Source organism: Arachis hypogaea, chromosome 7 (genome assembly GCF_003086295.3).
Source record: "Arachis hypogaea cultivar Tifrunner chromosome 7, arahy.Tifrunner.gnm2.J5K5, whole genome shotgun sequence".
Classification (NCBI taxonomy): domain Eukaryota; kingdom Viridiplantae; phylum Streptophyta; class Magnoliopsida; order Fabales; family Fabaceae; genus Arachis; species Arachis hypogaea.
The window spans coordinates 36,709,508-36,735,917 of NC_092042.1; the positions used below are offsets into that span (position 1 = coordinate 36,709,508).

Here is a 26,410-nt window from a genome sequence, read left to right on the forward strand (position 1 = left end):
AAGAATACTCATCAGAGCTCATGAATGGCAGAAGTAAATCCAATGGAATCTCTATGGTCTCAGTGTGAGCCTCAGATTCCCATGGTTCCTCATTAGGGAACTCATTGGAGGCCAGTGGACGTCCATTGAGGTCTTCCTCAGTGGCGTTCACTGCCTCTCCCTCCTCTCCAAATTCGGCCATGTTGATGGCCTTGCACTCTCCTTTTGGATTTTCTTCTGTATTGCTTGGAAGAGTACTAGGAGGGAGTTCAGTAATTTTCTTACTCAGCTGACCCACTTGTGCCTCAAAGTTTCTAATGGAGGACCTTGTTTCAGTCATGAAACTCTGGGTGGTTTTGATTAGATCAGAGACCATGGTTGCTAAGTCAGAGTGGCTCTGCTTAGAATTCTCTGTCTGTTGCTGAGAAGATGATGGAAAAGGCTTGCCATTGCTAAACCTGTTTCTTCCACCATTATTGTTGTTGAAACTTTGTTGAGGTCTCTGTTGATCCTTCCATGAGAGATTTGGATGATTTCTCCATGAAGGATTATAGGTGTTTTCATAGGGTTCTCCCATGTAATTCACCTCTTCCATTGAAGGGTTCTCAGGATCATAAGCTTCTTCTTCAGATGAAGTGTCCTTAGTACTGCCTGGTGCAGCTTGCATTCCAGACAGACTTTGAGAAATCATATTGACTTGCTGAGTTAATATTTTGTTCTGAGCCAATATGGCATTCAGAGTATCAATCTCAAGAACTCTTTTCTTCTGATTCGTCCCATTGTTCACAGGATTCCCTTCAGAAGTGTACATTAATTGGTTATTTGCAACCATTTCAATCAGTTCTTGAGCTTCTGCAGGCATCTTCTTCAGATGAAGAGAGCCTCCAGCAGAACTATCCAATGACATCTTGGACAGTTCAGACAGACCATCATAGAAGATACCTATGATGCTCCATTCAGAAAGCATGTCAGAGGGACACTTTCTGATTAATTGTTTGTATCTTTCCCAAGCTTCATAGAGGGATTCGCCTTCCTTTTGTCTGAAGGTTTGGACTTTCACTCTAAGCTTACTCAATTTTTGAGGTGGAAAGAACTTTGCCAAGAAGGCATTGACTAGCTTTTCCCAAGAGTTCAAGCTTTCTTTAGGTTGTGAATCCAACCATATCCTAGCTCTGTCTCTTACAGCAAAAGGGAATAGCATAAGTCTGTAGACTTCAGGGTCAACCCCATTAGTCTTGACAGTGTCACAGATTTGCAAGAATTCAGCTAAAAATTGATGAGGATCTTCCAATGGAAGTCCATGGAACTTGCAATTCTGTTGCATCAGAGAAACTAATTGAGGCTTAAGCTCAAAGTTGTTTGCTCCAATGGTAGGGATAGAGATGCTTCTCCCATAGAAGTCGGGAGTAGGTGCAGTAAAGTCACCCAGCACCTTCCTTGCATTATTGGCATTGTTGTTGTTTTCAGCTGCCATGTCTTCTTCTTGTTTGAAGATTTCTGTTAGGTCCTCTACAGAGAGTTGTGCCTTAGCTTCTCTTAGCTTTCGCTTCAAGGTCCTTTCAGGTTCAGGGTCAGCCTCAACAAGAATGCTTTTGTCTTTGATCCTGCTCATATAAAAGAGAAGAAAACAAGAAAATATGGAATCCTCTATGTCACAGTATAGAGATTCCTTGAGGTGTCAGAGGAAAAGAAAAATGGAAGGAAGAGGTAGAAAATTCGAACTTATCAAGAAAGATGGAGTTCGAATTGTGCATTAAGGGTGAGTGTTAGTCCATAAATTGAAGGATGTGAAAATAGGGGAAGAAATTTTTGAAAATAAATTAAAAGGATTTTAAAAAACATTTTGAAAAATACTAATTGATTTTCGAAAACTAAGAGTGGAAAAGAAATCAAGTGATTTTTGAAAAAGATTTTGAAATAAAAAATTAAAAAGATATAATTGAGAAGATATGATTGAAAAAGATATAGTTTTAAAAAGACATGATTGAGAAGATATGATTTGAAAAACAATTTAAAAAGATTTTATTTTGAAAATTAATGACTTGGCTAACAAGAAAAGATATGATTCAAACATTAAACCTTTCTCAACAGAAAAGGCAACATACTTGAAATGTTGAATCAAATCATTGATTGATAGCAAGTATTTTTGAAAATGGGAAGAAATTGATTTTGAAAAAGATTTGATTGAAAAGATTTGATTTGAAAAAGATTTGATTTTGAAAAATTTTGAAAACTTGAAAAAAAATTTGAATTGAAAACAGAATCTTCCCTCTTGTGCCATCTTGGCGTTAAACGCCCAGAATGGTGCACATTCTGGCTTTTAACGCCCAAAGCACTACCCTTTTGGACGTTAAACACCCAGTCAGGCACCCTGGCTGGCATTAAACGCCAGTTTGTCTTCTTCACTGGGCGTTTTGAACGCCCAGCTTTTTCTGTATAATTCCTCTGCTGTATGTTCTGAATCTTCAATTCTCTGTATTATTGACTTGAAAAGACACAAATTAAAAATATTTTTTTGGATTTTTAATAATGAGGAATAATCAAAATGCCACTAAAATCAAATAAACAATGCATGCAGGACCCCAAACTTAGAAGTTTGTATACTACTGACACTAACAAGTTAAGAATGCATATGACAAACAACAAAAATACTCAAGACAAGAGAATTAAAGATCAGAGTAAGTAAATCATCAAGAACATTTTGAAGATCACTTAAGACACATGAATGAATGCAAGAAGAACAAAAACATGCAATAGACACTAAACTTAAAATGAGACTCTATACTCAACAAGAAACATAAAATATTTTTGGTTTTTATGATTTTGTAATTTTTTTTTGGTTTTTTTTTCGAAAATTAAGTGGAAAAGAAAGGGTTTCAAAATTTTTAATAAGAATTCCAGGAATCATTGCAATGCTAGTCTAAAACTCCAGTCCAGGAATTAGACATGGCTTACTAGCCAGCCGAGCTTTCAAAGAAAGCTCCGGTCCAAAACACTAGACATGGCCAATGGCCAGCCAAGCTTTAGCAGATCATTGCTCACAACAGCAAAATTGATGGAAATCAACAAGCTCTTGTGATGATAAGTTGAAACCTCGGTCCAATAAGATTAGACATGGCTTCACAGCCAGCCAGACTTCAACAGATCATCATGAAACTCTAGAATTCAGTCTTAAAAACTCTAAAGAACAAATAAATTTTTTTTTGAAATTTTTCGAAAATAAGAAGTTAAAAGCTTAAACATAAAATAAAATTACCTAATCTGAGCAACAAGATGAACCGTCAGTTGTCCAAACTCAACACTCCCCGGCAATGGTGCCAAAACCTTGGTGCACGAAATTGTGATCATCAATGGCGCCATCAACATGGTACGCACAATTGTAATCTCAACTCTTTATCACAACTTTGCAGAACTAACCAGCAAGTGCACTGGGTCGTCCAAGTAATAAACCTTACGCGAGTAAGGGTCGATCCCACGGAGATTGTTGGTATGAAGCAAGCTATGGTTACCTTGTAAATCTTAGTCAGGCAGATTCAAATGGGTATGGATGATGTATGAATAAAACATAAAGATAAAGATAGAGATACTTATGTAATTCATTGGTGAGAATTTCAGATAAGCGTATGGAGATGCTTTGTCCCTTCCGTCTCTCTGCTTTCCTACTGTCTTCATCCAATCCTTCTTACTCCTTTCCATGGCAAGCTGTATGTTGGGCATCACCGTTGTCAGTAGCTACAATCCCGTCCTCTCAGTGAAAATGTTCAACGCACCCTGTCACGGCACGGTTAATCATCTGTCGGTTCTCAATCAGGTTGGAATAGTATCCATTGATTCTTTTGCGTCTGTCACTAACGCCCAGCCTTCAAGAGTTTGAAGCTCGTCACAGTCATTCAATAATTGAATCCTACTCAAAATACCACAGACAAGGTTTAGACCTTCCAGATTCTCTTGAATGCCGCCATCAATTCTAGTTATACCACGAAGATTCCGATCAAGGGATCCAAGAGATAAACATTCAAGCCTTGTTTGCTTGTAGAACAGAAGTGGTTGTCAGGCACTCGTTCATAAGTGAGAATGATGATGAGTGTCACATAATCATCACATTCATCATGTTCTTGGGTGCAAATGAATATCTTAGAACAAGAATAAGCTGAATTGAATAGAAGAACAATAGTAATTGCATTAATACTCGAGGTACAGCAGAGCTCCACACCTTAATCTATGGTGTGTAGAAACTCCACCATTGAAAATACATAAGAACAAGGTCTAGGCATGGCCCTGAGGCCAGCCCCCATGATCTAAGATAGCATAAGACTAAAGATAGCTACCCCGATAAGATTACAATAGTAAAAGGTCCTATTTGTAGAGAACTAGTCGCCTAGGGTTTACAAGGATGAGTAAATGACATAAAAATCCACTTCCGGGCCCACTTGGTGTGTGCTTGGGCTGAGCATTGAAGCATTTTCGTGTAGAGACTTCTCTTGGAGTTAAACGCCAGCTTTTGTGCCAGTTTGGGTGTTTAACTCCCATTCTTGTGCCAGTTCCGGAGTTTAACGCTGGGCAGTTTTGAGCTGATTTGGAACGCCAGTTTGGGCCATCAAATCTTGGGCAAAGTATGGATTATTATATATTTCGGGAAAGCCCATGATATCTACTTTCCAACGCAGTTGAGAACGCGCCAATTGGGCTTCAATAGCTCCAGAAAATCTACTTCGAGTGCAGGGAGGTCAGAATCCAACAGCATCTGCAGTCCTTTTCAGCCTCTGAATCAGATTTTTGCTCAGGTCCCTCAATTTCAGCCAGAAAATACCTAAAATCACAGAAAAATACACAAACTCATAGTAAAGTCCAGAAAAGTGAATTTTAACTAAAAACTAATAAAAATATAATAAAAACTAACTAAATTAAACTAAAAACATACTAAAAACAATGCCAAAAAACGTATAAATTATCCGCTCATCACAACACCAAACTTAAATTGTTGCTTGTCCCCAAGCAACTGGAAATCAAATAAGATAAAAAGAAGAGAATATGCAATGAATTCCAAAAACATCTATGAAGATCAGTATTAATAAGATGAGCGGGGCTTTTAGCTTTTTTCCTCTGAATAGTTTTGGCATCTCACTCTATCCTTTGAAATTCAGAATGATTGGCTTCTATAGGAACTCAGAATCCAGATAGTGTTATTGATTCTCCTAGTTAAGTTGAACACAGCTACTTTATGAGTCTTGGCCGTGGCCCAAAGCACTCTGTCTTCCAGTATTACCACCGGATACATACATGCCACAGACACATAACTGGGTGAACCTTTTCAGATTGTGACTCAGCTTTGCTAGAGTCCCCAATTAGAGGTGTCCAGGGTTCTTGAGCACACTCTTTTTGCCTTGGATCACAACTTTATTTTTTTTCTCTCTTTTTTTTTCACTGCTTTTTCTTGCTTCAAGAATCATTTTTATGATTTTTCAGATCCTCAGTAACATGTCTCCTTTTTCATCATTCTTTCAAGAGCCAACATTCACGAACAACAAATTCAAAAGACACATGCACTGTTTAAGCATACATTCAGAAAACAAAAGTATTGCCACCACATCAAAATAATTGATCTGTTATAAAATTCAAAATTCATGCAATTCTTCTCTTTTTCAATTAAGAACATTTTTCATTCAAGAAAGGTGATGGATTCACAGGACATTCGGTAGGGTCCTTTCCAGTTTGCTGCCAGCTTTCCTTCTCCGGGTCGAGTTGTTCCAATGTCGTTTCTGATTAGGATGAGATCATTCTCTGCAAAACTTCTCAGCACTACCTTTCGATTGTATCTGGAAGCCATTCGTCGCTTTAAAGCTTCTTCCCTGATCCGAGCTCTTTCTTGGATCTCGGGTAACAAGTCGAGCTCTTCTCTCTGAAGTTTGGAGTTTACTCATTCATTGTAGTGGACTACTCGGGGAGATCCCACCTCGATTTCTATTGGAATCATTGCCTCCGCTCCGTATGCTAGTCGGAATGGTGATTCGTTTGTAGTAGAATGGGGGGGGTTGTTCGATACGCCCATAAGATTTGTGGAAGTTCCTCGGCCCAAGCTCCCTTTGCTTCTTGTAGCCTCCGCTTTAGTCTGGCCAATATGACTTTGTTGGCCGCTTCGGCTTGTCCATTGGCTTGGGGATGTTCGACGGAGGTGAACTGGTGTTTTATGTTCAAGTCGGCCACCAGTTTTCTGAAGCCTGCCTCTGTAAATTGGGTACCGTTGTCCGTAGTGATGGAGTATGGTACCCCGAACCTCGTAATAATGTTCCTATATAGGAATTTTTGACTTCTTTGAGCGGTGGCGTTGGCTAGGGGTTCTGCCTCGATCCATTTTGTGAAATAGTCTACTCCTACTATGAGAAATTTTACTTGTCCCGATCCCTGTGGGAAGGGTCCGAGAAGGTCGAGTCCCCATTTCGCAAATGCCCAGGGTGAGGTCACGCTGATGAGCTTTTCTGGTGGGGCGATGTGAAAGTTGGCATGCTTCTGGCATGGTGGGCATGTCCTCACAAATTTTGTAGCCTCCTTTTGTAGAGTTGGCCAATAGAATCGAGCCCGGAGTATCTTTTTGGTGAGGGCTTGCGCTCCGAGATGATTACCACAAATGCCGCTGTACACTTCCTCCAAGACTTCCTTTGTGTTAGAAGTCGGTACGCATTTTAGTAAAGGTGTTGATATCCCTCTTTTGTATAGTGTGTTGTTTATGATAGTGTAGTACTGTGCCTCCCTTTTTAGCCTTTTTGCCTCCTTTTCATCTGTAGGGAGTGCTTCTGTTTTGAGATAATTTATTATGGGGGTTGGTGCGGGAAATTGTGAACAATACTTTTTCACAACTCTCATAATCCCCAGTCATGAGCCCCAAAAACTTGGTAACTCAATACCATGGCATTACACAACTTCGCACAACTAACCAGCAAGTGCACTGGGTCGTCCAAGTAATAAACCTTACGCGAGTAAGGGTCGATCCCACGGAGATTGTTAGTATTGAAGCAAGCTATGGTCATCTTGTAAATCTTAGTCAGGCAAACTCAAATGTATATGGTGATGAACGAAAATAACATAAAGATAAAGATAGAGATACTTATGTAATTCATTGGTAGGAACTTCAGATAAGCGCATGAAGATGCCTTCCCTTCCGTCTCTCTGCTTTCCTACTGTCTTCATCCAATCCTTCTTATTCCTTTCCATGGCAAGCTTGTGTAGGGTTTCACCGTTGTCAATGGCTACCTCCCATCCTCTCAGTGAAAGCGATTGCATATGCTCTGTCACAGCATAGCGAAATTCATCTGTCGGTTCTCGGTCAAGCCGGAATAGAATCCATTGATTCTTTTGCGTCTGTCACTAACGCCCCGCCTGCTAGGAGTTTGAAGCACGTCACAGTCATTCAATCATTGAATCCTACTCAGAATACCACAGACAAGGTTAGACCTTCCGGATTCTCTTGAATGCTGCCATCAGTTCTTGCCTATACCACGAAGACTCTGATCTCACGGAATGGTTGGCTCGTTTGTCAGGCGAGCACTCGGTTGTCAGGCGATCAACCATGCATCGTGCAATCAGGAATCCAAGAGATATTCACTATAGCCTTAGTTGCTTGTAGAACAGAAGTGGTTGTCAGTCACCTTGTTCATGAGTGAGAATGATGATGAGTGTCACGGATCATCACATTCATCAAGTTGAAGAACAAGTGATATCTTAGAACAAGAACAAGCGGAATTGAATAGAAGAACAATAGTAATTGCATTAATACTCGAGGTACAGCAGAGCTCCACACCTTAATCTATGGTGTGTAGAAACTCCACCGTTGAAAATACATAAGAACAAAAGTGATCATTGGTTTCGGCCCCAGAGAGGGAACCAGAAGAACCAAGATCTGATCTAAGAACTAGATGTCCGAAGATGAAAATACAAGAGTAAAAGGTCCTACTTATAGAAAACTAGTAGCCTAAGGTTTACAGAAATGAGTAAATGACATAAAAATCCACTTCCGGGCCCACTTGGTGTGTGCTTGGGCTGAGCAATGAAGCATTTTTCGTGCAGAGACGCTTCTTGGAATTAAACGCCAGCTTTTATGCCAGTTTGGGCGTTTAACTCCCATTTGGGTGCCAGTTCCAGCGTTTAACGCTGGGATTTCTGAGGGTGACTTTGAACGCCGGTTTGGGCCATCAAATCTTGGGCAAAGTATGGACTATCATATATTGCTGGAAAGCCCAGGATGTCTACTTTCCAACGCCGTTGAGAGCGCGCCAATTGGGCTTCTGTAGCTCCAGAAAATCCACTTCGAGTGCAGGGAGGTCAGAATCCAACAGCATCTGCAGTCCTTTTTGGTCTCTGAATCAGATTTTTGCTCAGGTCCCTCAATTTCAGCCAGAAAATACCTGAAATCACAGAAAAACACACAAACTCATAGTAAAGTCCAGAAAAGTGAATTTTAACTAAAAACTAATAAAAATATACTAAAAACTAACTATATCATATCAAAAACATACTAAAAACAATGCCAAAAAGTGTATAAATTATCCGCTCATCACAACACCAAACTTAAATTGTTGCTTGTCCCCAAGCAACTGAAAATCAAATAAGATAAAAGAAGAGAATATGCAATGAATTCCAAAAACATCTATGAAGATCAGTATTAATTAGATGAGCGGGGTTTTTAGCTTTTTGCCTCTGAATAGTTTTGGCATCTCACTCTATCCTTTGAAATTCAGAATGGTTGGCTTCTTTAGGAACTTAGAATCCAGATAGTGTTAATGATTCTCCTAGTAAAGTATGATGATTCTTGAACATAGCTACTTATTGAGTCTTGGCTGTGGCCCAAAGCACTCTGTCTTCCCAGTATTACCACCGGATACATACATGCCACAGACACATAATTGGGTGAACCATTTCAGATTGTGACTTAGCTTTGCTAAAGTCCCCAATTAGAGGTGTCCAGGGTTCTTAAGCACACTCTTATTTGCCTTGGATCACAACTCTTATTTCTCTCTCTTTTTTTCTCGTTTTCTTTTTCTCTTTTTTTTTTGCTTTTTTTTTTGAATAGAAATGCTTTTTCTTGCTTCAAGAATCATTTTAATGATTTTTCAGATCCTCAGTAACATGTCTCCTTTTTCATCATTCTTTCAAGAGCCAACATTCATGAACCACAAATTCAAGATACATATGCACTATTTAAGCATACATTCAGAGAACAACAGTATTGCCACCACATCAAAATAATTAAACTGTTATAAAATTCAAAACTCATGCAATTCTTCCTTTTTCAATTAAGCACGTTTTTATTTAAGAGAGGTGATGGATTCATAGGACATTCATAACTTTAAGGCATAGACACTAAGACACTAATGATCACAAGACACAAACATGGATACACATAAGCATAAAATTCGAAAAACAGAAGAACAAAGAACAAGGAAATCAAAGAACGGGTCCACCTTAGTGATGGCGGCTCTTTCTTCCTCTTGAAGATCCTATGGAGTGCTTGAGCTCCTCAATGTCTCTTCCTTGTCTTTGTTGCTCCTCCCTCATGATTCTTTGATCTTCTCTAATCTCATGAAGGATGATGGAGTGTTCTTGATGCTCCATCCTTAGTTGTCCCATGTTGGAACTCAATTCTCCTAGGGAGGTGTTTAGTTGCTCCCAATAGTTTTGTGGAGGGAAGTTCATTCCTTGAGGAATCTCAGGGATCTCATGATGAGTGGGATCTCTTGTATGCTCCATCCTTTTCTTGGTGATGGGCTTGTCCTCATCAATGGGGATGTCTCCCTCTATGTCAACTCCAACTGAATAACAGAGGTGACAAATGAGATGAGGAAAGGCTAACCTTGCCAAGGTAGAGGTCTTGTCCGCCACCTTCTAGAGTTCTTGGGCTATAACCTCATGAACCTCTATTTCTTCTCTAATCATGATGCTATGGATCATGATAGCCCGGTCTATGGTAACGTCGGACCGGTTGCTAGTGGGAATGATTGAGCGTTGTATGAACTCTAACCATCCTCTAGCCACGGGCTTGAGGTCATGCCTTCTCAATTGAACCGGCTTTCCTCTTGAATCTCTCTTCCATTGGGCACCCTCTTCACATATGACTGTGAGGACTTGGTCCAACCTTTGATCAAAGTTGACCCTTCTAGTGTAAGGATGTTCATCTCCTTGCATCATAGGCAAGTTGAACGCCAACCTCACACTCTCCGGACTAAAATCCAAGTATTTCCCCCGAACCATAGTAAGATAATTCTTTGGATTCGGGTTCACACTTTGGTCATGGTTCTTGGTGATCCATGCATTGGCATAGAACTCTTGAACCATCAAGATCCCGACTTGTTGAATGGGGTTGGTAAGGACTTCCCAACCTCTTCTTCGGATCTCATGTCGGATCTCCGGATATTCACCCTTTTTGAGTGAAAAAGGGACCTCGGGGATCACCTTCTTCAAGGCCACAACTTCATAGAAATGGTCTTGATGCACCCTTGAGATGAATCTCTCCATCTCCCATGACTCGGAGGTGGAAGCTTTTGCCTTCCCTTTCCTCTTTCTAGAGGTTTCTCCGGCCTTGGATGCCATAAATGGTTATGGAAAAACAAAAAGCAATGCTTTTACCACACCAAACTTAAAATGTTTGCTCGTCCTCGAGCAAAAGAAGAAAGAAGAGAGTAGAAGAAGAAGAAATGAGGGGAAAGGGAATGGCTTTAATTTTCGGCCAAGAAGGGGAGAAGTGGTGTTTAAGGTGTGTGAAAATGAAGGAGTGAATGAGGGTTTATATAGGAGAGGAGGAGGGGGTAGGGTTCGGTTAAAGAGGGTGGGTTTGGGTGGGAAAGTGGTTTGAATTTGAATGGTGAGGTAGGTGGGGTTTTATGAAGGATGGATGTGAGTGGTGAAGAGAAAGATGGGATTTGATAGGTGAGGGGTTTTTGGGGAAGAGGTGTTGCGGTGATTGGTGAATAAGAGAGAGAGTGGTAGGGTAGGTGGGGATCCTGTGGGTCCACAGATCCTGAGGTGTCAAGAAAAAGTCATTCCTGCACCAAATGGCAAGAGAAATCACGTTTTGTGCCATTTCTGGCGTTAAACGTCGGGCTGGTGCCCATTTCTGGCGTTTAACGCCAGCATCTTGCCCCTTTCTGGCATTTAACGCCAGTCTGGTGCCCCTTTCTGGCGTTAAACGCCCAGAATGGTGCCAGACTGGGCGTTAAACGCCCACCAGCTAACCTCACTGGCGTTTAAATGCCAGTGGGTGCGTCCTCCAGGGTGTGCTGTTTTTCTTCCTGTTTTTCATTCTGTTTTTGCTTTTTTCATGGATTTTGTGACTTCTTATGATCATCAACCTACAAAAGACATAAAATAACAAAAGAAAATAGTTAATTATAAAACATTGGGTTGCCTCCCAACAAGCGCTTCTTTAATGTCAGTAGCTTGACAGAGGACTCTCATGGAGCCTCACAGATACTCAGAGCCATGTTGGAACCTCCCAACACCAAACTTAGAGTTTGAATGTGGGGGTTCAACACCAAACTTAGAGTTTGGTTGTGGCCTCCCAACACCAAACTTAGAGTTTGACTGTGGGGGCTCTGTTTGGCTCTGTTTTGAGAGAAGCTCTTCATGCTTCTTCTCCATGGTGATAGAGGGATATCCTTGAGCCTTAAACATAAAGGATTCTTCATTCACTTGAATGATCAACTCTCCTCTATCAACATCAATCACAGCCTTTGCTGTGGCTAGGAAGGGTCTGCCAAGGATGATGGATTCATCCATGCACTTCCCAGTCTCTAGGACTATGAAATCAGTAGGAATGTAATGGTCTTCAACCTTAACCAGAACATCCTCTACAAGTCCATAGGCTTGTTTTCTTGAATTGTCTGCCATCTCTAGTGAGATTTTTGCAGCTTGCACCTCAAAGATCCCTAGCTTCTCCATTACAGAGAGGGGCATGAGGTTTACACTTGACCCTAAGTCACACAAGGCCTTCTTGAAGGTCATGGTGCCTATGGTACAAGGTATTGAAAACTTCCCAGGGTCTTGTCTCTTTTGAGGTAATTTCTGCCTAGACAAGTCATCCAGTTCTTTGGTGAGCAAAGGGGGTTCATCCTCCCAAGTCTCATTTCCAAATAACTTGTCATTTAGCTTCATGATTGCTCCAAGGTATTTAGCAACTTGCTCTTCAGTGACATATTCATCCTCTTCAGAGGAAGAATACTCATCAGAGCTCATGAATGGCAGAAGTAAGTCCAATGGAATCTCTATGGTCTCATTTTGAGCCTCAGATTCCCATGGTTCCTCATTGGGGAACTCATTGGAGGCCAGTGAGCGCCCAGTGAGGCCTTCCTCAGTGGCGTTCTCTGCCTCTTCTTCCTCCCAAAATTCGGCCATGTTGATGGCCTTGCACTCTCCTTTTGGATTTTCTTCAGTATTGCTTGGGAGAGTACTTGGAGGGAGTTCAGTAATTTTCTTGCTCAGCTGACCCACTTGTCCTTCCAAGTTTCTGATGGAGGACCTTGTTTCAGTCATAAAACTTTGAGTGGTTTTGATCAGATCAGAGACCATTGTTGCTAAGGCAGAGTTATTCTGCTTAGAACTCTCTGTCTGTTGCTGAGAAGATGATGGAAAAGGCTTGCTATTGCTAAACCTGTTTCTTCCACCATTATTGTTATTGAAACCTTGTTGAGGTCTCTGTTGATCCTTCCATGAAAGACTTGGATGATTCCTCCATGAAGGATTGTAGGTGTTTCCATAGGGTTCTCCCATGTAATTCACCTCTTCTATTGAAGGGTTCTCAGGATCATAAGCTTCTTCCTCAGATGAAGCTTCCTTAGTACTGCTTGGTGCATTTTGCATTCCAGACAGACTTTGAGAAATCATATTGACTTGTTGGGTCAATATTTTATTCTGAGCCAATATGGCATTCAGAGTGTCAATCTCAAGAACTCCTTTCTTCTGACTAGTCCCATTGTTCACAGGATTTCTTTCAGAAGTGTACATGAATTGGTTATTTGCAACCATTTCAATCAGTTCTTGAGCCTCAGTAGGCGTCTTCTTCAAATGAAGAGATCCTCCAGCAGAGCTATCCAAAGACATCTTGGATAGTTCAGAGAGACCATCATAGAAAATACCTATGATGCTCCATTCAGAAAGCATATCAGTGGGACACTTTCTGATTAATTGTTTGTATCTTTCCCAAGCTTCATAGAGGGATTCTCCATCCTTCTGTCTGAAGGTTTGGACTTCCACTCTAAGCTTACTCAATTTTTGAGGTGGAAAGAACTTTGCCAAGAAGGCATTGACTAGCTTTTCCCAAGAGTCCAGGCTTTCTTTTGGTTGAGAATCCAACCATGTTCTAGCTCTGTCCCTTACAGCAAAAGGGAATAGCATAAGTCTGTAGACTTCAGGGTCAACCCCATTAGTCTTAACAGTGTCACAGATTTGCAAGAACTCAGCTAAAAATTGATGAGGATCTTCCAATGGAAGTCCATGGAACTTGCAATTCTGTTGCATTAGAGAAACTAATTGAGGTTTAAGCTCAAAGTTGTTTGCTCCAATGGCAGGGATAGAGATGCTTCTCCCATAGAAGTCGGGAGTAGGTGCAGTAAAGTCACCCAGCACCTTCCTTGCATTGTTGGCATTGTTGTTGTTTTCGGCTGCCATGTATTCTTCTTCTTTGAAGAATTCGGTCAGGTCCTCTAAAGAAAGTTGTGCTTTAGCTTCTCTTAGCTTTCTCTTCAAGGTCCTTTCAGGTTCGGGATCAGCCTCAACAAGAATGCTTTTGTCTCTGCTCCTGCTCATAAGAAAGAGAAGAGAGCAAGAAAATGTGGAATCCTCTATGTCACAGTATAGAGATTCCTTGAAGTGTCAGAGGAAAAGAAGAGTAGAAGACAGAAGTAGAAAATTCGAACTTATCAAAGGAAGATGGAGTTCGAATTTTACATTAGGGGGTAGTGTTAGTCCATAAATAGAAGGATGTGAGAAGAAGGGAAGAGGTTTTCGAAAATTAAGTGAAAAATTTTGAAAATATTTTTGAAAAACAATACTCAATTTTCGAAAATGAAAATGGAAAATAAATCAAGTGATTTTTGAAAAAGATTTTGAAATTAGAAATAAAAAAGATTTGATTGAAAACTATTTTAAAAAAAAGATGTGGTTAAGAAGATATGATTGGTTTTTAAAAAAAAATGTGATTGAGAAGATATGATTTGAAAAACATTTTAAAAAGATTTGATTTTGAAAATTAAAAACTTGAACAAGAAAAGATATGATTCAAACATTAAACCTTTCTCAACAGAAAAGGCAACATACTTGAAATGTTGAATCAAATCATTAATTGATAGTAAGTATCTTTGAAAATGGAAAGAAATTGATTTTGAAAAAGATTTGATTGAAAAATTGATTTGAAAAATATTTGATTTTGAAAAGATTTTGAAAACTTAAAAAAAAATTTGATTTGAAAACAAAATCTTCCCCCTTTAGCCATCCTGGCGTTAAACGCCCAGAATGGTGCACATTCTGGCGTTTAACGCCCAAAACTATACCCTTTTGGGCGTTAAACGCCCAACCAGGTACCCTAGCTGGCGTTTAAACGCCAATCTGTCCTTCTTCACTGGGCGTTTTGAACGCCCAGCTTTTTCTGTGCAATTCCTCTGCTAAATGTTCTGAATCTTCAATTCTCTGTATTATTGACTTGAGAAGACACAAATAAAAAATATTTTTGGGTTTTTAATAATAAGGACAAATCAAAATGCAACAAGAATCAAATAACAATGCATGCAAGACACCAAACTTAGCAGTTTGTATACTACTGACACTAATGAGAATGCATATGAGACACATAAACACTCAAGTCAAGAGAATTCACAGATCAGAGCACGAAAATCATCAAGAATTACTTGAAGATTCTTAAGACACATGAATGAATGCATGCAATAGACACCAAACTTAAGATGAGACACTAGACTCAAACAAAAAATTTTTGGATTTTATGATTTTTTTGATTTTTTTGTGTTTTTCGAAAATTAAGTGGAAAAAGCTATCAAAATTCTTAATGAGAATTCCAGAAATCAGTGCAATGCTAGTCTAAGGCTCCGGTCCAGGAATTAGACATGGCTTCACAGCCAGCCAAGCTTTCAAAGAAAGCTTCGGTCCAAAACACTAGACATGGCCAGAGGCCAGCCAAGCCTTAGCAAATCACTGCTCCAAAAGCAAGATTGATAAAAATCAACAAGCTCCTGTGGTGATAAGTTGAAACCTCGGTCCAATGAGATTAGACATGGCTTCTCAGCCAGCGAGATTTCAACAAATCATCATGAAACTCTAGAATTCATCTTCAAGAATTTCGAAAAAATAAATACCTAATCTAAGCAACAAGATGAACCTTCAGTTGTCCAAACTGAACAATCCCTGGCAATAACGCCAAAAAATTTGGTGTTGTTGCCGGATCTTGGCACTGATGTTACCAAAAGCTTGCTCAAAACTTGAACAATCCCCGGCAACGGCGCCAAAAACTTGGTGCGGGAAATTGTGAACAATACTTTTTCACAACTCTCATAATCCCCGGTCATGAGCCCCAAAAACTTGGTAACTCAATACCATGGCATTACACAACTTCGCACAACTAACCAGCAAGTGCACTGGGTCGTCCAAGTAATAAACCTTACGCGAGTAAGGGTCGATCCCACGGAGATTGTTAGTATTGAAGCAAGCTATGGTCATCTTGTAAATCTTAGTCAGCCAAACTCAAATGTATATGGTGATGAACGAAAATAACATAAAGATAAAGATAGAGATACTTATGTAATTCATTGGTAGGAACTTCAGATAAGCGCATGAAGATGCCTTCCCTTCCGTCTCTCTGCTTTCCTACTGTCTTCATCCAATCCTTCTTATTCCTTTCCATGGCAAGCTTGTGTAGGGTTTCACCGTTGTCAATGGCTACCTCCCATCCTCTCAGTGAAAGCGATTGCATATGCTCTGTCACAGCATAGCGGAATTCATCTGTCGGTTCTCGGTCAGGCCGGAATAGAATCCATTGATTCTTTTGCGTCTGTCACTAACGCCCTGCCTGCTAGGAGTTTGAAGCACGTCACAGTCATTCAATCATTGAATCCTACTCAGAATACCACAGACAAGGTTAGACCTTCCGGATTTTCTTGAATGCTGCCATCAGTTCTTGCCTATACCACGAAGACTCTGATCTCACGGAATGGTTGGCTTGTTTGTCAGGCGAGCACTCGGTTGTCAGGCGATCAACCATGCATCGTGCAATCAGGAATCCAAGAGATATTCACTATAGCCTTAGTTGCTTGTAGAACAGAAGTGGTTGTCAGTCACCTTGTTCATGAGTGAGAATGATGATGAGTGTCACGGATCATCACATTCATCAAGTTGAAGAACAAGTGATATCTTAGAACAAGAACAAGCGGAATTGAATAGAAGAACAATAGTAATTGCATTAATACTCGAGGTACAGCAGAGCTCCACACCTTAATCTATGGTGTGTAGAAACTCGAACGTTGAAAATACATAAGAACAAAAGTGATCATTGGTTTCGGCCCCAGAGAGGGAACCAGAAGAACCAAGATTTGATCTAAGAACTAGATGTCCGAAGATGAAAATACAATAGTAAAAGGTCCTACTTATAGAAAACTAGTAGCCTAAGGTTTACAGAAATGAGTAAATGACATAAAAATCCACTTCCGGGCCCACTTGGTGTGTGCTTGGGCTGAGCAATGAAGCATTTTTCGTGCAGAGACTCTTCTTGGAGTTAAACGCCAGCTTTTATGCCAGTTTGGGCGTTTAACTCCCATTTGGGTGCCAGTTCCAGCGTTTAACGCTGGGATTTCTAAGGGTGACTTTGAACGCCGGTTTGGGCCATCAAATCTTGGGCAAAGTATGAACTATCATATATTACTGGAAAGCCCAGGATGTCTACTTTCCAACGCCGTTGAGAACGTGCCAATTGGGCTTCTGTAGCTCCAGAAAATCCACTTCGAGTGCAGGGAGGTCAGAATCCAACAGCATCTGCAGTCCTTTTTGGTCTCTGAATCAGATTTTTGCTCAGGTCCCTCAATTTCAGCCAGAAAATACCTGAAATCACAGAAAAATACACAAACTCATAGTAAAGTCCAGAAAAGTGAATTTTAACTAAAAACTAATAAAAATATACTAAAAACTAACTATATCATATCAAAAACATACTAAAAACAATGCCAAAAAGTGTATAAATTATCCGCTCATCAGGGGTCATCCATCCTTGATCCTGACCTATTATGGCTAGGACTTCTTCTTCCGATATTGACGGGTTCTGTAGTATCTCCTGGATGAGACTTCTGTTGTTGCCCCCTGGTTTGGTGCTGGCTTATTTTGAAACTGCATCAGCTCGGGCATTTTGCTCACGGGCAATGTGGTAGATCCTGTATTCTCCGAGTTGTCCGAGCTGTTCTTTGGTTCTATCCAAATATTCTTTCATGATCGGGTCTTTCGCTGTAGATGTTGAGTTTCCGAGCTCCAACCTCCCTAGCCAGCTTCAAACCGGCTAGTAGTGCTTCGTATTCCGCTTGATTGTTCGAGGCCGGGAATCCGAATTTAAGGGAGAGCTCAAGTTGAGTTCCTTGGTTGCTTTCGATTATCACACCCGCACCGCTTCCTGTTTTATTTGAGGATCCGTCGACGTATATGTTCCACTCTATGGGGATTTCCGGGATGTCTGTGAATTCTACGATGAAATCGGCCAGGTGTTGTGATTTGATGGCTGTCTGTGCCTCATATTGGAGGTCGAACTCGGACAACTCGATTGCCCATTATAGGATTCTTCCTGCGAGATCTGTTTTCTGTAATATCCCTTTTATGGGCTGGTTGGTCCGAACTTTGATGGTATGTACCTGGAAGTATGGGCGAGGTCGCCGGGATGTGAGTATCAAAGCGTATGCAAATTTTTCTATTTTCTGGTAGTTCAGCTCTGACCCCTGTAGTGCTTTACTAATGAAGTAGACGGGTTGTTGTCCTCTTTCGTCTTCTCGAATCAGCGCTGAGGCTATTGCCCGACTTCCTACTGCGAGGTATAGTATGAGCAATTTTCCCTCTTGTGGTCGAGATAGGATACGTGGTTGCCCCAAGAATTCTTTGAAGTCTTTGAAGGCTTGTTCACATTCTGCTGTCCATTCGAAGTTCTTTCCCTTCTTTAAGGTAGCGTAGAAAGGGAGGGATCTTATCGCTGATCCTGCTAGGAATCTGGACAAGGCATCCAACCTTCCATTGAGTTGTTGTACCTCTTTGACGCAGGTTGGGCTCTTCATGTTGAGTATGGCCTGGCATTTATCTGGATTTGCCTCGATTCCCCTTTGTGTGAGCATAAATCCTAAAAATTTACCTGCTTCTACTGCGAAGGTGCATTTAGCCGGGTTGAGTCGCATGCCGTGCTTCCTTATGGTATCGAATACTTGAATCAAATCGGTTAGCAATGTCTCTTCACTTTGTGTCTTTATCAACATGTCATCCATGTAGACCTCCATGATTTTTCCTATGTAATCTGAGAAGACTTTATTCATTAGCCTTTGATAAGTGGCTCCTGCGTTTTTCATGCCGAAAGGCATCACGATGTAGCAATAATTTGCCTTATGTGTAAGAAACGAGGTCTTTTCTTGGTCTGGCAGATACATTGGTATCTGGTTGTACCCTGAGTATGCGTCCATGAATGAGAGATACTTGTATCCTGATGAAACATCTACTAGAGCGTCGATGCTTGGGAGTGGGTAAGGATCTTTCTGGCAGGCTTTGTTGAGGTCGGTGTAGTCGGTGCACATTCGCCACTTCCCATTTAATTTTTTCACCAAAACGACGTTTGCTAGCCATAGTGGGTATTTGACTTCCTTTATAAACCCTGCCTCTAGTAGTGCTTGTACTTGTTCTTCTACAGCCTGAGATCGTTCTGGCCCAAGTTTTCTTCGTCTTTGTTGTATCGGTCGGGATCCCGGGTAGACTGCCAACTTGTGGCTCATTAGTTTGGGATCTATGCCCGGCATGTCGGCAACTTTCCATGCGAAGAGATCAACATTATCTCGTAGAAACTGTATCAATGATTCTTTTGCATCTCCTTTCAGGATCGTGCCAATATTAGTTGTTTTATTCGAGGTGTCTCCAATCTGGACTCTTTCTACTTCTCCCTCGGGTTGTGGTCGGAGCTCTTCTCGTCTCTGAGCTCCACCGAGCTCGATTGTGTGGAACTCTCTTACTTCGCCTCAGAGGTTTAGACTTTCGTTGTAACAGCGACGTGCCATCTTTTGATCTGCTCTTATTGTAGCTATCCCTTCTGTAGTTGGAAATTTCATACATAGATGCGGAGTCGAAACTATTGCGCCGAGCTGATTTAACGTTGTCCGACCTATCAGGGCATTGTAGGCTGAGCTTACGTCGACCACAATGTAGTCTATCTTGAGTGTTTTAGATTGGTTCCCCTTCCCGAAGGTTGTATGCAGCGACACGTATCCTAGTGGTTGAACTGGGACATCTCCCAGTCCGAACAGAATGTTTGGGTATGCTCTTAGCTCTTTCTCTTCTAGGCCGAGTTTGTCGAAGGCAGTTTTGAAAAAGATGTCGGCAGAGCTTCCCTGGTGGATTAGTGTGCGGTGGAGGTTGGCGTTTGCCAATATGATCGTGATGACCATAGGGTCGTCGTGTCCCGAGATGATTCCAGATGCATCTTCTTTGGTAAACGTGATTGCCGGGATGTCTGGCGTCTCCTTCTGTACTTCGATATGGTATACCTCTTTGAGGTGTCGCTTGCGGGATGATTTGGAGATTCCTCCCCCAGCAAATCCGCCGTGTATCACGTGGACATGTCTTTCTGGTGTGCGAGGCGATCGTTCAGATCGTCCGACGTCCTCATCCCTCATTCTTTTCCTTGGTTCTTCGTCCCGGTTGGCCAAGAACCGATCTAACTTTCCTTCTCATACTAATTTTTCTATGACGTTTTTCAAGTCGAAACATTCGTTGGTGGAATGCCCTCGAAGTCGGTGATATTCACAGTACTCATTCCGATTTCTCCCTCCTCTTTTGCCTTTAAGTGGCCGAGCTGGAGGGATTTTTTCCGTATGGTAGACTTCTTTGAAAACGTCTACCAAGGATACCCTAAGAGGGGTGTAGTTGTGATATTTCTTGATTTTCTCTCCGGAGTGATCTTCCTTTTTCTTGGATTCTTTATCTCGGTAGGCAGAACCGAACCTTGAGGCTTCGCCAAGTCGAGAATTTTCCTCCATGTTAATGTACTTCTGCGCTCGTTCTTGTACTTCATCTAGGGATGTCGGGTATCTTTTTGATATAGATTGGCTGAATGGTCCTTCTCGCAGGCCATTTATGAGGCCCATGATGGCAGCTTCTGTTGGTAGATTTTGTATGTCCATGCATGTTTTGTTGAATCTCTCCATGTAGTTGCGAAGACTTTCTCGATCTCCTTGCTTGATCCCGAGTAAGCTGGGTGCGTGTTTGGCTTTGTCCTTTTGTATGGAGAATCGAGCCAGGAACTTTTTGGCCAGGTCGTCGAAACTCGAGATGGATTTTGGAGGTAGGTTGTCGAACCATTTAATGGCTATCTTGGTGAGAGTTGTTGGAAAGGCTTTGCAACGAACTGCATCTGAGGCATCAGTGAGGTACATTCTACTTCTGAAGTTGCTGAGATGATGGTTGGGGTCAGAGGTACCATCATATAGAGTCATATCCGGAAGCTTCAAATGTTTCGGAATTTTGGTTTTCATAATTTCTCTGGTAAATGGATCTTGATCTTTCTGAGAACTATCCTCCGTGGATGGTCGAGTAGCTTTGGTTTTGAGATCAGCTTCGAGTTTTATAAGCTTATCTTCTAATTCTCGGCGCCGCCTTATTTCCCGGCGTAGATCTTCTTCTTTTTCACGTCGATGTTGGGCTTCTTTCTCAAGTTGCTCCAATCGATTTTGAAGTGTTTCTATTACTCCTGGATTTGATGAATCTTTGTCTCCGTGGGTTTCTGGAGTAGCTTTGAGTATTGTGTCCGCGTTTTTATGCGGCGTTCTGTCTTCCAAACCTGAATCGTGGTCGTTGTCATGGTCATCCGCCATGTTAATGGGATGACTTCCAGGTCCCCGGCAACGGCGCCAATGTTCCGAGGGTTACCTGAAACTGTAGGTCGATCTCGGACGAGATCTTCTGTGTTGGTCGGAGCTGACGTGTCCGGTAGGTGTATGGCGGTCGGAACTGATGTGTCCGATTTGTTGGACTTGGTGGTGGTGCTGATCCTGTGTCCCCGGAAGGTGGGGGGTACCTGCAAGGGACTCCGATGCTTAAGTTAGCAAGGGTATTAAGCAGGTATTGAGTAGAATCAGAGTATGAGTTATACCTGGGTGCTCCATTGTATTTATAATGGTGAGAAGTGACCTTTCTAGATAAGATAAGTTAGTTATCTTATCTTATCTTATCTTATCTTTGGGTGAGGTCAGCTTATCTTCAACGGAACCGCCTTTATCTTTGTAGGCTGGGATTGCCTCTGGATTTGGGTCGTGTTCCTCTATTTGGGCCCTTTATTTGGGCTTTCCTGTTGATTTGGCCGAGCTCTTTGAGAAGAGGTCCGATAGTCTGACCTGAAGAGGTCGGTCGCCTTGTCGCTAAACATCCCGGGTCGGTCATCTCAACCCAGGGTATGAACAGGTATGTTCTTATTATTGGTTATGGAGATTGTAAATTGGGGTTTTGAGAATGAGGGATGAATATGACAATTAATTTAAATGGCAATTAAAATGAATAAATACAGTAAAGCAAACCTTTTGACAAGGTATGAGAAATTGGAAGTCTAGACTTAGTTATTCTTATCAATAATAATGAAAGTTGAATCTTAATTCCGCTTAGTTGACCCTTGCTAAAGCAAAGGAAAGTCAAGGGACTAATTAGTTTGACCTTCGAATCCTATTTGTTTCCTAAGAAAAGCTTAGGATTATTGAAGTTCAGTTCAATTAGCAAAGATAACAGTTATCAAATATGTTGAGCTAAGATAACTCTTGAGTTACTGATTTCTTAACCAAGACCAAAAGGAAAAGAAATTGAATCTACTGGAATAAAAATGTCTTCAGATTGGGAATAATCAATAACATAAACAAAAGAAAGCAATATTAAACTGAAATACCTCAAATATCATTAAATAAGGAAATCATCATAAATGTGGCATAAGCCAAATAGGCAACATAACTAATATAAGCATTAAAGTATCTGAAAATAAGAGATAAATATAAAGTAAAAGAACATTGAACCTGGGATTAAGAGTCACTCCTAAAACTAAGAGAAGTCCTAAATCCTAATCCTAAAGAGAGAGGAGAGAACCTCTCTAAAAACTAAATCTAAATCATGGAAAGTAACTAAAAATGCGAGCTCTCCCTCAATGGATGCATTCCCCCACTTCATAACCTCTGATATATGCCTTTTGGACTTGGATTTGGGCTAAAAAGGGCTTCAGAATTCGCTATGAGCGTTTTTTGTAATTTCTGGTGCGTGGCCTCTGTCACGCGGTCGCGTCGATTGGAGTTTTTCTTATCGCGCGGTCACGTCAGTCATGCGGCCGCGTCATAGGTGTTCTTCTTTAGGTGCGTGGTCGCGTCAGTCATGCGACCGCGTCACTGCTTCTTCACTCTTGGCACGCGGTCGCGTCATCCATACGATCGCGTGGATGCCAGTTTCTCCAAAACTCCGTTTTACGATTTCTTTCCATTTTTGTATGTTTCCTTTTCCATCCTTTAAGTCATTCATGCCTTAGAAGATCTGAAACTACTCAACACACTAATCACGGCATCGAATGGAAATAAAGGTAATTGAAATAATTAATTTTTAAGCATAGGAAACATGTTTTTCACATACATCACATAATAAGGAAGGGAAAGTAAAACCATGCAATTAATATGAATAAGTGGGTGAAGGATTGAATAAATCACTCAAACTAAGCACAAAATATATCACAAAATATGGGTTTATCAAAGTCCTATCCCAGTTATCCTTATCAATTGTGATGAGAATTGGCTTTTTCTCCCACATTGTTAACCTCTAACTATGAAGGTAAGTTAAGTGGATAAATTAATTTTGATTCCTCAGGTCCTAGCCTTTCCTTGGGAAAGGCTAGAGTTATTGGAACTCGAATTAATTCTTGAAGAATTCCAATTTTCAATCAACAATGAGTTTGATAACTCAAGTGTCTCCAATGACTCAACCAAAGCCAAAAGGGAAAAATTCAAATTATTTATATCATAAATAAAAGAAAGCAATCATAAATCTGAAATACCTCAAATTGCATTAAGTAAAGAAAATCAATCTAAACATAAAGATTTCATAAACTAAATTGATAAAATAAATAAAAGGAACATTGAACCTGAGAAGAAGTTGAAATCCTAAATCCTTTAAAAGAAATCCTACTCCTAAAACCTAAGAGAGAGGAGAGAACCTCTCTCTCTAAAAACTACATCTAAAATTATGAAAAGTGAGTTATTAGTCGTCTCCCTTCATTCCTTCACTTTGCAGCCTTTAATCTGTATTTTCTGGGCTTGAAAATGGACCGGAAATAGCCCAGAAGTCGCTGGTTATGAAATCAAACACGCTGACACTACAAGAAAAAAGGCCTATGGCCACGCTTTTTTCTTGCCACGCTTCAAAAGCGTGGCCAAAAGTAGTCTATGGCCACGCTTTTATGAGGGTGGCGATAGATTAGAGATTTGGCCACATTTTTTTTTGCCACGCTTCAAAAGCGTAGCGAAAAGGATCAACGGCCACGCTTTTGTGAGGGTGGCAATTGATTAGAGAAAAGGCTACGTTTTTTTCCTACCACGCTTCAAAAGCGTGGCCGTATCTAAGAAACAAGGACGTTTTAAAAGCGTGGCCACAGGGTTTCATTACGGCCACGCTTACAAAACGTGGCTATATGCTGGTACACTTTTGCCACGCTTTAAAAGCGTGGCCAAAAGTTTCTCTTTTGCCACGCTTCAAAAGCGTGGCCGTAGAGAGAAAGAATCACGTTTATCAAGCGTGGCGAGATGGGCCAAACCGGGTGACCCAAACCCGGCTCCCAAACCCGGATCCCAACCCGGCCCAAACCCGGCCCCTAACCCGGTCCGCAACCCTAATCTCTCTTTCCCTTTCGAAGCCAGTAACCCTAATCTCTCTTTCTCCCCTTCGAAGCCACTCACCTCCTGTATCGAATAGCTCCTCCCTTCGCCCTTGTCCCTTCGCCCTTCGCCCTTCGCCGTCCGAGCTCCTCCCTTCGCCCTTCGCCCTTCGCCCTTCGCCCTTCGCCTGTCGCCCGTCGCCCTTCGCCCGTCGCCCTTCGCCCGTCGCCCGTCGCCCTTTGCCCGTCGCGCTTCACCTTCGCCTTCGTCACTGATGGAAACCACTTCTTCTTCATGTTGGTAACCTTCATACCCTTCTTCTGTTTCTTGTTCTTCTTCGAATCAGTGAGGATCTCTCTGTTCACCTTCAAGCTCCAGCAAACATGGGCGACGGCAAGCTCCTCCCTCTTCTTCTCCTCGAAGCCCTCGAATTCCATAGGTATATATGATCGATTTTCCTCTTTTTATTTTCTCGATTTTTCCGTTGTTTTTACGTTTAGGGCTTTCCCTTTTCATTTTCATTTTCCCCTGATTCGTTCTCTCTGATTGCATGTTCCTTTTCATTTTCATTTTCATGTCCCTGGTTAAATGATAATGCTGAAGACGCGTTGCTTGCGATGCTGTGGACGTACGTGGTTTTTTTCTGGAATGAGAAAGCCACAAGGTGCACTCTATTCACTATATTCTCCTTTGATTTTCGATATCTTATGTTGACTGTTAATATATGTTGACTGTTAATAATGAGAAATCCTATTATCATATTTGTGAAGAGATGATGAACATGATACTGCACCAGAACATAAACCCTAATAAATATATATATAGAATCTGTAAGGATACATATGCATATACATTATTATTCTGAATGGCACCTTCTAATCTTGTTTTTGTGTCTCTCATGACACTACATGGTGCAGTGCAACCAAATATGTGTAAGTGTTATTGCTTTTAAGGGTTTTGCTCTGGAAAAGACACCCTCAAGAGCCAATATAGAAACGCAGGTTAAGCGTAACAATGGAAGTTTGACCACCAAATTCAAAAACTATGCATTCTTATTCTTATTATTAATTATTATATAATCAAAGAAAAAAGAACAATAAATTAAAAAATTGTACCATGCTGTCTCCTTCGGCAGCTGCAAATGCGCTGGTTATAGCTGTTCTGCCTCTAGTACTTTGGATTGTTTAAATATTATGTGGGGAATTATTTTTTTTAATTGTTTTTTTAAGTGTAATTTTTCATTATATTTTTTTTAAGTGTGGAAAAAAAATGTGGGAGAAGATGTTAAATGGTAAAAGATTATATTTGACAAAATAATTGAAAAAAATTGAGAAAGTTTATTTTTGAATTATGTGTATATAATGGAGTTTATGATTAGTCTTTTATTCTCAAAATTTTTTTTTGGTGACTCTTTTATTCTCAAAATTAATTGTTGGTTCTTGGTTGACGAATATTAAAATAATTTTATATTTTTATTTAATTATATAATATCATATCAGTTAAAATAAGACTTAATTGTTCTATTATTTTTATAATTTTATTAAACTTTTAATTAAGTGTGTTTTAAGTGTGTTCTATTCACAAATATAATTAATTGATGTTTTAAGTGTGTTTTCTTGCTGGTTTTGGTATTCCATTAATTCTCACTGTTTGTTGCCTTTTGCCTAAACAGTATTTTCACCTCTAATGGCCTTATTTATTATTAGCTTTCTCCTAAAGAGGTTTTAAGTTACTGACTTTATATGATGTCATTTCTATTGGTGGATTGTGACTTTGTGAATGAATTTTAAGATAATCATACAATCGTCTTACTTATCAATACTTGATATGATGTCGTTTATTTGAACTAATTAGTTACCTTTATTCTTTTTCAGCATGGCACTCTCGGGCCACTTGTCCAAGATTCTGTTAAGAGCCACTACGAGACCCCATTTTACTATTTTCCCTTCCCTTCCCCTGCTCCAATTCTCTGCTTTCCAGGTTCCCCTTTCATCTCATTTGATTTTATTTCTGTTTGATTAATCTGGTTTAGCTCATTCTGTTTAGCTTGTTTAGTTCAACTAATTTAGTTTAGTTGAATTAGGTGGTTAGAGAATCTGGACTGGTTAGTGGATGTAGGTTTTGTTTTGTTTACTGCTGCTGTTCGGAATGAATTTGTCTTTCCTCTGAAAGTTGCCCTGGATGAACTTGTTTATTGTGCTGTTTTGGTGTTGAATTCTGGACCTGTGATTGCTGTTTGTTGTATTTTTTTTCATTGTCTAAAATAGATGCTGTGGAAGTGTTACTGTTTCATTAATTTTTCTTGGTTTGTTGTTGCTGAGTTCTGC

At 40.6% G+C, this 26,410-nt stretch overlaps 1 non-coding gene across 1 annotated transcript; it reads left to right on the top strand.

Moving 5' to 3' along the window:
* Positions 1-13,119: 13,119 nt before the first annotated feature.
* LOC112704552 (small nucleolar RNA R71) lies at positions 13,120-13,227 on the top strand. Its single transcript, XR_003155172.1, has one exon. It is a non-coding gene; the product is annotated as a small nucleolar RNA R71 (small nucleolar RNA).
* Positions 13,228-26,410: the final 13,183 nt, after the last annotated feature.